Here is a 13346-nt window from a genome sequence, read left to right on the forward strand (position 1 = left end):
CAGAGAACCAGGTCATCAGAGCTGTTGTAGAGGAAGAGAACCAGGTCAGCAGAGCTGCTTTAGAGCCTAAGAACTAGGTCAGCAGAGTTGCTCTAGAGCCAGAGAACCAGGGCAGCAGAGCTGATGTAGAGCCAGAGAAACCAGGTCAGCAGAGCTGCTTTAGAGGGAGGGAACCAGGTAAGAAGAGCTGCTTTAGGGCCAGAGACCTAGGCCAGCAGAGCTGCTTTAGAGCCAGAGAACCAGGTCAGCAGAGCTGTTGTAGAGCCAGAGAACCAATTCAGCAGAGTTGCTTTAGAGCCATAGAACCAGGTCAGCAGAGCTGGTTTAAAGCCATAGAACCAGGTCAGCAGAGCTGCTCTAGAGCCAGAGAACAAGGTCAGCATAGCTGATCTAGAGCCAGAGAACCATGTCACATTAACTGCTTTAGAGCCATTGAACCAGGTCAGCGGAGCTGCTCTAGCTGGCACTGACTGACTGACTGACTGACAGACTGAGACTGATTGACTGACACTGACTGACTGACACTGACTGACACTGATTGACTGACACTGATTGACTGACACTGACTGACTGACACTGACTGACACTGACTGACTGATACTGATTGACACTGACTGACTACTCTCTACTACTCTACTACTTACTCTCTACTACTCACCCTCTACTACTCACTCTCTACTACTCTACTACCCTCTACTACTCACTCTCTACTACTCACTCTCTACTACTCCCTTCTACTCACTCTCTACTACTCATTGTCTACTACTCACTCTCCACTACTTACTCTCTTCTACTCTCTACTACTTTCTCTCTACTACTCACTCTATACTACTCTCTACTACTCACTCTCTACTACTCACTCTCTACTACTCTTTCTCTGCTACTCACTCTCTACTACTCTCTACTACTCACTCTCTACTACTCACTCTCTACTTCTCCCTACTACTCACTCCCTACAACTCTCTACTACTCATTCTCTACTACTCTCTACTACTCACTCTACTACTCACTCTCTACTACTCTCTACTACTCACTCTCTACTACTCACTCTCTACTGCTCTCTACTACTTACTCTCTACTACCCACTATCTAGTACTCACTCTAGTAATCTCTACCAATAACTCTCTACTACTCACTACTACCCACTATCTACTCTCTATTACTCACTCTATACTTTCTACCTCTCTACCTCTCTCTACCTCTATCTCTACTACTTTCTACCTCTGTACCTCTACCTCTACCTCTCTGCCTCTCTACCTCTACACCTCTACCTCTACACCTCTACCTCTCTACCTCTCTCTACACGCACACATATGCACATATAGATATGCATATATATGCATATGCATTTATATATATATATGTGTGTATATATATACATACATATATAAACATATATATAATCTGCATATCTATGTAAATACAAATATAAATGTATGCATACATATACATATATGCATACATATGCATGTTATGTACATGAAAGTTTGAAAAACACTAATACAAGCAAAGCTAAAAAAAACAGAATTGCTTTAACTTAAACGAGGGCGAGCCCTATTGCATTTTCAATGCTTGTTTACTTTGGTTCCATCAAGAAGGCATTCAGATGTGTCAAGCATTTGCCATATATTCTGAATGTTAGCACTCTAGTTGCTCATCAAATCACTGTAGTAAAGCTACTGCTCATCAGGGAAGTCTGCTGCTGGTATTGAGAGTGCATGTTTCAGTCTGCATGTCAGAATTTTTTAATGAAATAGAAGAGGATTTGAGAAGTCACTCAAAATGTGCCCTAATTTTTCTTTCTGCAGCACTAATCATACTTTCTACGGCAAAATTAACCCCCTCATTGTGTTCCTTTTCAAATTAAATGTTTGAAGAGTTACCACTTGAAACCAATCAAGATGGCTTCAGGTGTGCCATACGTTTGTCATAAGTAGGACTGTTAGCGCTCTAGTTGTTCTTTAGAATACTCTGGGAAGCTGCAGTAGAACACAACGGAATCAACTGACAGTCTCTGCCCTTGTTAGATGTACATGTTATACTGAGAATATCAGAATTCATTCTCACATGACTGAGAAAGATAATATGAATTTACATAAAATATGCTCTCAGTTTAGCTTATAGATCACTTTCCAAACCTCTGTGGGAAAAGCATGAGAAATAGTTTTCTCTCAAACATAATTCATGATATCCCAGCAGAAGGCTTTTTCACATGGTAAAATCACCTTAGAACACACCACAATTCCTAAAATGAGTATGGTACCATCAACAAATGATTTATAATGTAACTAAAGTCTTAAAACCTTCTATTAACTGCAATGCTTTTTAATGAGGTGCTATCATGTATATTAGTCCCAAGATGGCTGCCAACACTTCTCGAATGAAGTGCTGACAGCCAATCAAATCTCACCATGAGATGTGTGGTTAGGCTCCGCCCAGATATATATATATAAAAAAATTCTTTAATATCTAAAAAAACTACTGAACAGATTTACACCATTTAACAAAAAGGCACTACTCTGCACCAAGGGCTACCTTTTTGCCAAATTTTGTGTAATTCAGTTCAGCAGTTCGGGCTGTAGCTGTGATGAAAGGTTCCTATGGAAAATTGCTTGGGGAAAACATGTTTTGGGACCCTTCTTTCTTCTCAGCCCCCGCTTCACGAATCACCGTGAAAATTTCAGGATGGGAGCGCGAACTGGAGCACACCACCAGTTTTGACAATTTCGCGAAGATTCATCAACTGGCGCCAAAGTTATTGCAAAGAGATTGTTGCAGATTTCCTATGGAAAATAGTTCCTACCTATACCTACCTACTGGCGACCGCCAGTAGGTAATATATATATATATATATATATATATATATATATATATATATATATATATATATATATATTGAGTGAGTATGTTACATCTTTACCCTCACACATCAAGGACACAAAGGATTTTCTCAATAAAATAGAGAGGATCAAATGGGAGGAGGGACTCATCCTCATCACGATGGACATGAGTTCACTTTATACCATAATGACCAGGAAATGCAGGCTTGCGTTCCTAAACGCAGAGATATAGCATACTTGGAACACACGCACATGCTTGTAGAGATGATGAGGATATGTCTTACCAACAATATCTTTATGTTCAATGACGATCTCTACAGGCAGGTGCGTGGAACTGAGATGGTTTCTAGCTTCGCGCCAAGTTTTGCGAATCTCTTCCTTGAGAAATGGGAAGAGGAGATTCACAGTGACAGAAATCTTATAACGTATTTCAACCTGGTCAAGGTATGGATTTGATATATTGACGATCTCTTCGTTTTATGGAGAGGATCAGAACAAGAGGCTAAGAACTTTATTGACCAATTGAATACGAATCCATACAACATCAAACTCACATCCACCATGACTTCCAACAGTATATAGTAACTGTATGTGAGGGTAAACTCACTACTAGTCTCCATAGAAAATTAACTGCAGGGAACAGTCTTGTTCATGCCCTCAGTGCTCTCCCAGAGGTACTCAAATGGAGTATACCTTATGGAGAGCTACTGAGGGCTAGAATAAACTGTAGTACCAATGAATTGTTCGAGGCAGAACAACAAAGATTAATAACCAGATTCAAAGAACGGGGCTACCCTGAATGGGTACTTACTAAAGCCATGAATAAAGTCAAAGACATCACCAGGGCCAGCACTCTAGAAGAGAAAGAGAGCATTTCCCAGAAGGAAATTGAGACTAGGGTGATCACTACCTTCAATTAGGACTCCAAGAAAGTTCGTAACGTTCTTGCAGATAATTGGAGAATACTCAAATCTGATCCCATCATTGGTCCAAATATCAATGATATGCCCCAAATCACATACCGTAGAGGTAGACGTTTGAGAAATATTCTGGTCAAAGGGGACATCTCTGAATCCATCAATCGCAATATTCACAATTTAAAAGGGTTTTGCCCATGTGGACATTGTAGAGCCTGTAAAACCAGTCAGATTAAGAAAGAAATAGAGGTCCCAGGGAGAAAGAACTACACCTTGATACAAATCCTTACGTGTAGGACTAATTATGCTATATACGTATTAGAATGTCACGGCAAATTACAGTATGTGGGAAGTACTGTCTGCATGGTCAAAAACGGGTACAACACCATCTCTGTGCCATTACCAATGTTGATTTACACTACCCCATTGCCTGTCACTTCCAAGAGAAGCATCAGTCCAACAATACACTCCTACGATTCTATGCTATCGAACAGGTAAACATAGTAAAGAGGGGCGGCAACAGGGAACTTGCGTTAAGGAAGAAAGAGTCCAAATGGATTATTGAATTAGAAACTCGTTTCCCTGGGGGGCTCAATCTGGATGAAGAACTGGCAACCCATCGCCATGAAAGTTGAAAATTGAAAATTGAATGTATTCTGTAGTTATCCACTGCGTGTAAGAATTATGAAAATTTAGATCTATAAATGTATGTTTTTTACCATGGTTTTAATCAGTGTTTGTATCTGGTTGTTTACAGGAGGGAAGGAAGGGACCCTTTAACGGCACAGTTTGAGTACATTCACGGGTTCCCTACCCTTTTCTTCAATGGATAGATTTTTGCACTACTAAGATAAAGGACATTTTTGGGTATTGTAAGGGTTTTTAACATGGCAGTAGTGGGACAAATCCCACCAATCGGTAATTATACCACTGTTTAAGAAAGGTTCCAAATCAGAGGCGAGTAACTATCGTCCCATCTCCTTGCTAGATGCTTCTGTCAAGGTGCTGAGTAGAGTTATGCTAAGGAGATTGGAAAATTGGGCTAAAGAGCAGAACATTTTATCCAAGGCACAATATGGCTTTAGGAAGGGCCTAGGTACCCAGGAGCAGTGTGCTAACCTTGATCTTTTGATAAATAAATATACTGTTGCGAAGGAGGGAAACTTGTTTCTCTGCTTCGCAGATCTAAGTAGCACCTTGGACGTTGTGGATCATGCCATATTATGAAAGATCCTGTTGGACGCAGGCGCTCCCAAAGATATGGTACACTTTCTAGCGAGGCTGTATGAAAGGTTGTCCTGTAAAGTCCGATACGGCCCATCTGGTGAATGTGCCCCTTTCTTTAAGGTTTCTAGAGGGATACGTCAGGGTTGCGTATTGGCACCACTTTTATTTTCGTTATTTATCAACCAATTAGATTAAACTCTAGGTCAAATTTCAGCAGACGCTCCGTGTATCAATGGTAAGGCAGTCCCAATCCTATTATATGTGGACGATACTGTTTTAATATCTCGCACCAAAAATGGACTACAGCGCCTCATAGATAACTTTGCTGAATTTATAAAGGGCAGGAAATTGAAACTCAACAAAAGTAAGACTGTTGCAATGTCATGTGGTAAGAAAACTAAACCAGTAGGCTCTTTTTTTATTGACAATGAGAAGCTGCTATCTGTAAGGAATTCATGTTATCTCGGTATAACATTTGCTGATGATGGGAAATGGACGATTGAATTTATAAAAATAGGTCTGAAGATGAATAGGAACATAAATAGCTTCTTCAGCTTTACCACTAAATTGGGGGGCCCCAGAAGAATTAAGGACATGGTAATCATATATAATGCTAGATGCGTGTCATCAGAATTATACGGGGCAGGAATCTGGGGTTACCACAGTGGAAAAACTATGCAATGTGATGAAAATACATTTTTAAAAAGAGTACTGTGCGTCCCCCCTCAGCATCAACTATACTTGTTCACGAGGCAGTAGGTGTCAACTATTTTACAGATCTAGCAGCATTGCGCCCTTTGACACTCTGGCGCTCTATATGGTCAAAACGAGAAACATTGTTTACACAACAAATAATAAGGGACTGTCTAAGACAATTTTTTCCGTATCCCATGGTTGAAATATATTCATTACTGGTACCATATTTTATTTAACAATAACATTCTTTTCGCACCAGAGTTTGCCGCCTTGATCTCCAAGATGGAACTGAAGGAAAAGTTTCTATTACACAAGAGGGAGATTAGAGCAAGGCAGTCTGGGACACTACCAATAGTTGTTTTTTATCAAGAGCTTAATCTAAATAAAGGTTTTCAGTCTTACTTGTCCATGGTGACACAGAATTCACATCGATTTGTTTTAACGCGTCTCAGGTTAGGTACTGTGCATCATTTTGTGGTGTTTCCACTTATGAAAACTGGTACAAATTCTACTTGTCCTTGTGACCAAACTTCACTACAAAGCTGCTGCCATTTTTTTTATTGTTTTGTAAATTTTACTACTTTTTAAGGCTTTTTTATCTCAAACCAATCTTTTTAAAATTTTATGTTCAATCCACCAAATCAGCAATGAAACTAATTACGCAACTAGAGAGCCCAGATATTTGTTTTTCTGTTGCTATGTAGGTAATGAAATGTATAGACACCAGAAAATCTATAATTATTTGATGTGGTAATTAGTGTATAGTAGAAATACATCAAATATATTACCACCCTGTGGCATATCTTCCTTTTTTAAGAGTGGTCTAAGTACTATACAATATTGTACAAAGCCACATTTTAAATTCTCGTTTTATTGTCATGCGTTTTAGATTATTGATGGAATATTTTATTTTATGGAATACTGCTTTATAAAAAGTTTTTGAAAACGTTTAGTTAAAACGTAGCATTATGCACTGTGGATGTACTTTTGCACATTAACCCAAATGTGCATAATTAAAATAGTTTTGCTCATTCGAAGGATATGGCACTTTATAGTTGAGTTATTATTGAGCCCTTGTATTAATGTAAATTCAGACCTATTAAGGCACCCCGTTCATTATGGATGCATTTTTGCACAGAAGTTTTAGTTTTGCTTATTTAAAATGCTTTATTGTATTGGAGCATATGACACTTTAAAGCTGCATTTTGCACTATAACAAACTTTTCACATTGCAACTTTTGCACACTACCTTTTTGCACTTGTCACTTTATCTAAAGATTAACTACAGTACGTCAGATGAAACCCAGAATACTAAAGCTTTGTTCAATGAAGGGTGCATGTAATGTACACATGTGTAGTGATAAGGAGGGATGTTGGCTACCTGTTGACTAATATTCACCGTTCAATAATTGTAATGTGTTAAATGTAATTTGTTGTTTTTATTCTATATATGTATGTTTGCTTTTATGGATTGTTATGACAACCCGAATAAAAGCATTTTGAATTGAATTGGTTATGGTACTTTAATACACTTTTCATTTTTTCCTTTTTTCCTTTTTTTGGTTAATGTGTATATTAAATTCATTGCAGCAATGAGGTTATATATAATTAAGATTTGAGAGCAAAACGTGAACAATCGTGATGATTTGGACGTAGATCTATTTTCGCATTGCGTTGAGCAAAAGGAACTGTATTGGCTGGCACTAGTCCACCTGTATCAACATAATACTAATGAGTCCATAGAATTATTGGCACTAGACCTTCAACAAAAAGCGATAAGTAATTGTCAAATTAACCTGATTTGTGGAACTTTATAGATTACTGCTGGCAATGAGGGCTCATGAATTTAAGATTTCACTTTGAAGTTAATATAACTGATAGCTTGGAAAATGAGGAGTAAGAATTATCTCTCGTAATGCTCTAAGGTAAATAATTAGCAAATCGGGTACATACAGTACGAATAATGTATGAAGATCAATGCCCGCATGTTAATGATAATGTAATTGCTTGAAAATGGTGTAAAAAGCGCATTTCCTTCACCATGCAAAGATGGTGCTCGTTTTGGAGACAGATTGTCAGTGCATCATTTGTGTTTAATTTTTGTTTACCTAAGCACGTCCTGTTCCTTTTGTGATTATCGTGTGAGCAAGACGCCATTGTGTGTCGAAACGTGTAACGAAGGAATAAAATCCTGGTGAACTATCTCTCCCGAGTGCGCATTATACCTTTTGTTTGGATTTGCATATATATATATATATATATATATATATTCACTGAAAAAACCATAGGTTTCACATCGGTTATAGTTAGGAATTAGCATTTAAAAAACCTATTAAATTCACTGAAAAAACCATAGGTTTCACACCAGTTATAGTTAGCTGGAAATTTTACTGATATAAAACCATTGAAATTCCCACGTTATAGTTAGTCGGACTCACTATAACTTGCGCGTGCAATGCACTGCTGATGACATCACATATTACATCACTCATGACATGGTGAGTGACATCACTCATGACATCACTGATGACACCATCCAGTGAATATGTGTCTTTCTGAAAAATAAATATTAGTGAGTTATGTTTAAATATTTAAATACATATATTAGTGTTTCACTTTGTGTATAAGTGGCTACATGTGTTGATAAGTAGCTACATGCGTATGTATATGGGTTATTTGATATTTTTATTAGTATCAGTTTGAGTGTCTATATGGTTTGGTGGGGGTATTACTTAGCACATAGATGCATGAGTGACTGACTCTTTGTTTGTATGTGTTTTGAAGACAGCATATGTACAGGACTGTATGGGTTAGTGAGTGTCTATATGTGTTCGTTAGTGAGTGAATGACTGTCTCACTAGTGTCTTTATCAGTAACTACATATGTTTTAATCTAGTATATATGAATATTGATGTATATAAGTGAGTATATGTGAGAGTAAGAGATTGTAAGAGTTCCTGTTTAAATAAGTATGTGTTTCTATAAGTGATTGTTTAAGAGAATAAATATGTGTAATTTTCAATAGAAGTAAGGTGGAAGTGTGTGTATAACTCTATATTCAAATAAATGGTTGTTCAATAGTTTATTTGCACGTGGGAATATGTGTGTGAGTAACTTTTGGATGAATGTCAGTGTGTAACAGGATGTATAGGTGTATCTCTTCATATGATGAGTGAGTATATGTATGAGTGACTATATAGAACTGTTGGTGAATGAGTGGATGTGTATATAGATAGTGGAAGTACAGAATTGCTTGTTGTAACTGATATACGTATGTCCATTTTTTAAAAATTTCAGTTTCTATTTTTGAATATGTGTCTCAAGGGTTACTTTACACTGAGAGGATGTCTGTCACTGTGTCACAAGGATGGTGTCATCAGTGATGTCATGAGTGATGTCACTCACCATGTCATGAGTGATGTAATATGTGATGTCATCAGCAGTGCATTGCACGCGCAAGTTATAGTGAGTCCGACTAACTATAACGTGGGAATTTCAATGGTTTTATATCAGTAAAATTTCCAGCTAACTATAACTGGTGTGAAACCTATGGTTTTTTCAGTGAATTTAATAGGTTTTTTAAATGCTAATTCCTAACTATAACCGATGTGAAACCTATGGTTTTTTCAGTGAATTTCATAGGTTTTTTAAATGCTAATTCCTAACTATAACTGGTGTGAAACCTATGGTTTTTTCAGTGAATTTCATAGGTTTTGTTAATGCTAATTCCTAACTATAAGTTTCACTTTATAAATAAGACTGTTAGCACTCTAGTTGTTCTTTTTAACACTCTGGTACATTCTGTCATTGGGCTACAGTTGGGCTACATCTAGTTGAAATTTGGGCTACATTTACAATTTTTGGTCTCTGGTGGCCATCTTTGGGCTACATTGGGCTACTTTGGGCTACATTTGGGCTACATTTTGGCTCTAACATATATTAAGCCCAATGTAGCACAATACATATTTTTATAAAGTTAATTTTTTTACAAACCACTTCAGAATAGGGCTACCTGTCCCTACAATTATCCCATTTTTTTTTTTTTAATTTTTGGGGGGAGCGCTCCCAGAGCGCGCCCCGGAGTGCGCCCCGAAAAGCGTATTTCCGAAAAGCGCCCCCGGGCGCGCTCCGGGGAGCGTCCCGTGAGCGCCAATATCGCAAACGAAAACATGATCGTGACGTATCGCGTAGCCGCGTAGGCGTGAAATGCACGACGTAAGCGCACCGACGCGCTTACGCTACGTGACCCGGGGCACGCCCCCGGGCACGCCCCTGGGCGCGTAGCGTAAGCGCGTCGGGTCATGTGCCCTAAAAATAACACTTTTGATTGGTTCATAACAGTTTTGGTTTCATAATGATAAAACCCCTAGTCATGTGACCTAAAATTAACACTTCTCATTGGTTCAGGATATTTTTTTTTCAAAATGAGGAAAGCCCCCACCTTTTTTCCTTATTCTACCTTTTTGCTTTGAGAGAGGAAGACCTTTACTTTTATCTATAGAAAATGGCTACATTAGCTGCAGCTGCTGGATCTTCTGGACCACCACCACCACCACCACCACCACCACAAGGACCTCCTCAACTTCACAGTGGTGCAGATCCAGAACAGGAGGAAGATGAGGACGAAGAGGACAGTAGATTTGTCCCAGAGGACAACATAACATACAAACCAAAAGAGCACATCATTTGGCAATTTTTTTCTATCCCGAGTGACAAAAAAAAAGTGAATGCACCTAAAGCAACCTGCCTTATCTGTCATCAGGAGATGTCAAGGGGGAATCCCAACAAGAAGTACTCCTTCGGCAACCACACAATGATTAGGCATATGCTAAGAAAACATCCCAACAACTATTCTAGGGCAGAGGTCAGGGAACTGGCCAAAAACCCTGTACAATCTTCTGCCAGCAGCTCCAAAACTACTGTTCCCACCCCATCAGGACTGGAAGTTAGGGAGACATGCTCCATCATACAAACCAACTTTTCAAATTTTAAAATGGTTTGTAAATTTTGTGGTCAAATGATTTGCTATGGTGAGCAATGCATCACTCTTATTAATCGTGCTTGGGAAAACCACAAGTGCCAAAGGAAATATTAATTTGTTGTCCTTTTTTTTTTCTCCTGTTGAGCCCGTTTGAAATGCTTGGTTTTTGTTTCTCTCCTTAGAAAATACAAAAAAAACAAAAAATGTTCAGAAAAACCAAAAAAAGCAAAAAAAGTTTAAAAACTCCCCAAAAAAATATAAAACAACAAAAAGAATAAAAAAACAGTTCTTTTCAGAACTACCTCCCATTTATATAAAATGACTTAAATTTTAAAATTCTGCCATTCTCTTTTCTCCCAGGAGCGCTTCCCGGTGCGCGTACCATGCGCGCCCCCCGCGATAATCAAAAAAAATATTTTTTTTTTTTGACCCCGCGGGGCCCTTTTATGGCCCCCACATTAAACCTAGGGGGTCAGGGGGGTCTATCCTGCCCCCTTATGGTCAATTCCCCCCTTTGTTTTTGACACCTCTTGTGTCTCGATTTTACCGAGACACAAGATGGCGGCCGCTCCGGTCTGTTTCGAATGTTTTCAGACACCCGACAGCCAATCAGCTTTCAGTGCGCACCTCACGTGACGCGACCGGAGCGCTCGCCGGTGCGCGTACCGGGGCGCGGCTATAGATATATATATTTTTTAAAACTTAAATTACTCAAATTCTACTGGAGCACATATCTTGAGACATAGCAAAGGCACATCGGGCTACCAGTCCCTACAATTTTGCCAAGTTTGGTGGAAATCCATTCATCCGTTCGGGCTAAAAGTGAAATCGACCGCCCTATGGAAATTAACATGGAGAAAACGCGTTGTGGGACCCCCCTTTTATCTCGGCCCCCGCTTGACGAATCCCCCCCAAACTTTCTGGGAAGGACCGGAGCTCGACGAGGCCATTTTGTGGACATTTTCAGGCAGATTCGTCAACCGGCTCCAAAGTTATTCCAAATAGAATTTTGAGATTTAACATTGAAAAAAATCCTAACTATAACTACCTACTGGCGACCGCCAGTAGGTAATATATATATATATATATATATATATATATATATATATATATATATATATATCTATATATATATATATATATATATCTTTCCCCACCAAAGCAGTCCCGTAGCGGAGGGCGCACTGTTTCACAGCTGGTGCATGTGGCGGGGACGGACTATCCCTAAGTTTTATCCACCAACAGAATAGAATACGCTTGCACTCTCCCAGATTCGATTTGTAAATAAAGATTTATTTCAAGGCCATTGCCAGCTCCCACCACACAAAGTGTATGGCACCAAGATCACACAGGCTAATATGTAAACAAAAATAACCCTCCGTCTTCCTCTGATGTCTAAGACAATTGGTGCAATACACTTTGTCACAAGAGGATTTACTCAAATTGAATCAGTGAAAAGGCATCTGATTTCTGACCAGTACAGGCCCTCGCCACATTGAGTGAAGATTTACATACCCTTTCCTCCGTTGAGGGCCTTGGGCAATCAAGACAGCTCTGTAGCAATTATTGACACATTGAGTGAAGATTTACATACCCTTTCCTCCGTTGAGGGCCTTGGGCAATCAAGACAGCTCTGTAGCAATTATTGACTTATCCTTGAGTGAACCACCACATTACTGCTGGATCCCGTCCTTCCTCTGCAACCAGAATTGGATTTGAAGTTGGTGACAACCACATTTAGGTCCTATACTCAGACGCTGATTTGTCAACTTCATCTTCACATATAATTAATGGACGTTGCTTCTTTTCCATTCAGGCTCAGACTGGAGTTTACTGGTTATTTTAAAGGGTCACTGATTTCGACAGCTGCATACTGTATCTACAGTTATGGACATATTTACACTATAAGTGTACTCAGATGTGGAATATATATATATGCCTTTGCACTTTATTTTCAGGCTTAGCTCATGCTTCTATGCTGCAGCAACTCGTAATGATTATTTATTACTGTGTTTGTAAATAATAGTAGTGATTTAGGGGTACTTGCCATAATTTTTATCACTGATGAATTGCTGTTTTCTTTATGAAATTTACATTTGAGCATTGAATATCTATGTCAAGTTAATAATTTCTGTGCATTTTATGCTTTTATTTGACCTCTCTGTGTCATTACCTGTCTTTATACTTTATTAGCAATTTATTGCTGCCCTTCAGCCTTTTTTCTTTGGTTGTTTGGGCTTTTAATACGCTTTAAAATTGCACAGCTTGCCGAGGCACATCCTGTGATCAAGCTCCGTTCGCGGAGCGAAACACGTCTTGGAGGACAGCCGCCCTGTAATTTTGCAGTAAAAAACTTTCAACTGCTCACACAACTCTGATGTTTATGGCTCGTTACTGAACGATATTCTTTGGAGGAAGAGGTCCGCACCAGCTTGGTTCCGCTGCGAGATCAGTTGTCAAGATTTGTTTTTCGATATATCTATATATCTATATATCTATATATATATATATATATATATATATATATATATATATATATATATATATATATATATATATATATATATATATATATATATATATTCTCAGAAAAAACCATAGGTTATAGTGGATACATAGTTAGGAATTTGCATTTACAAAACCTTGAAAATTCAATGAAAAAACCATTGGTTTTAGGCCATATAT

This window comes from Lissotriton vulgaris, chromosome 6 (genome assembly GCF_964263255.1).
Source record: "Lissotriton vulgaris chromosome 6, aLisVul1.2, whole genome shotgun sequence".
NCBI classification, from domain to species: domain Eukaryota; kingdom Metazoa; phylum Chordata; class Amphibia; order Caudata; family Salamandridae; genus Lissotriton; species Lissotriton vulgaris.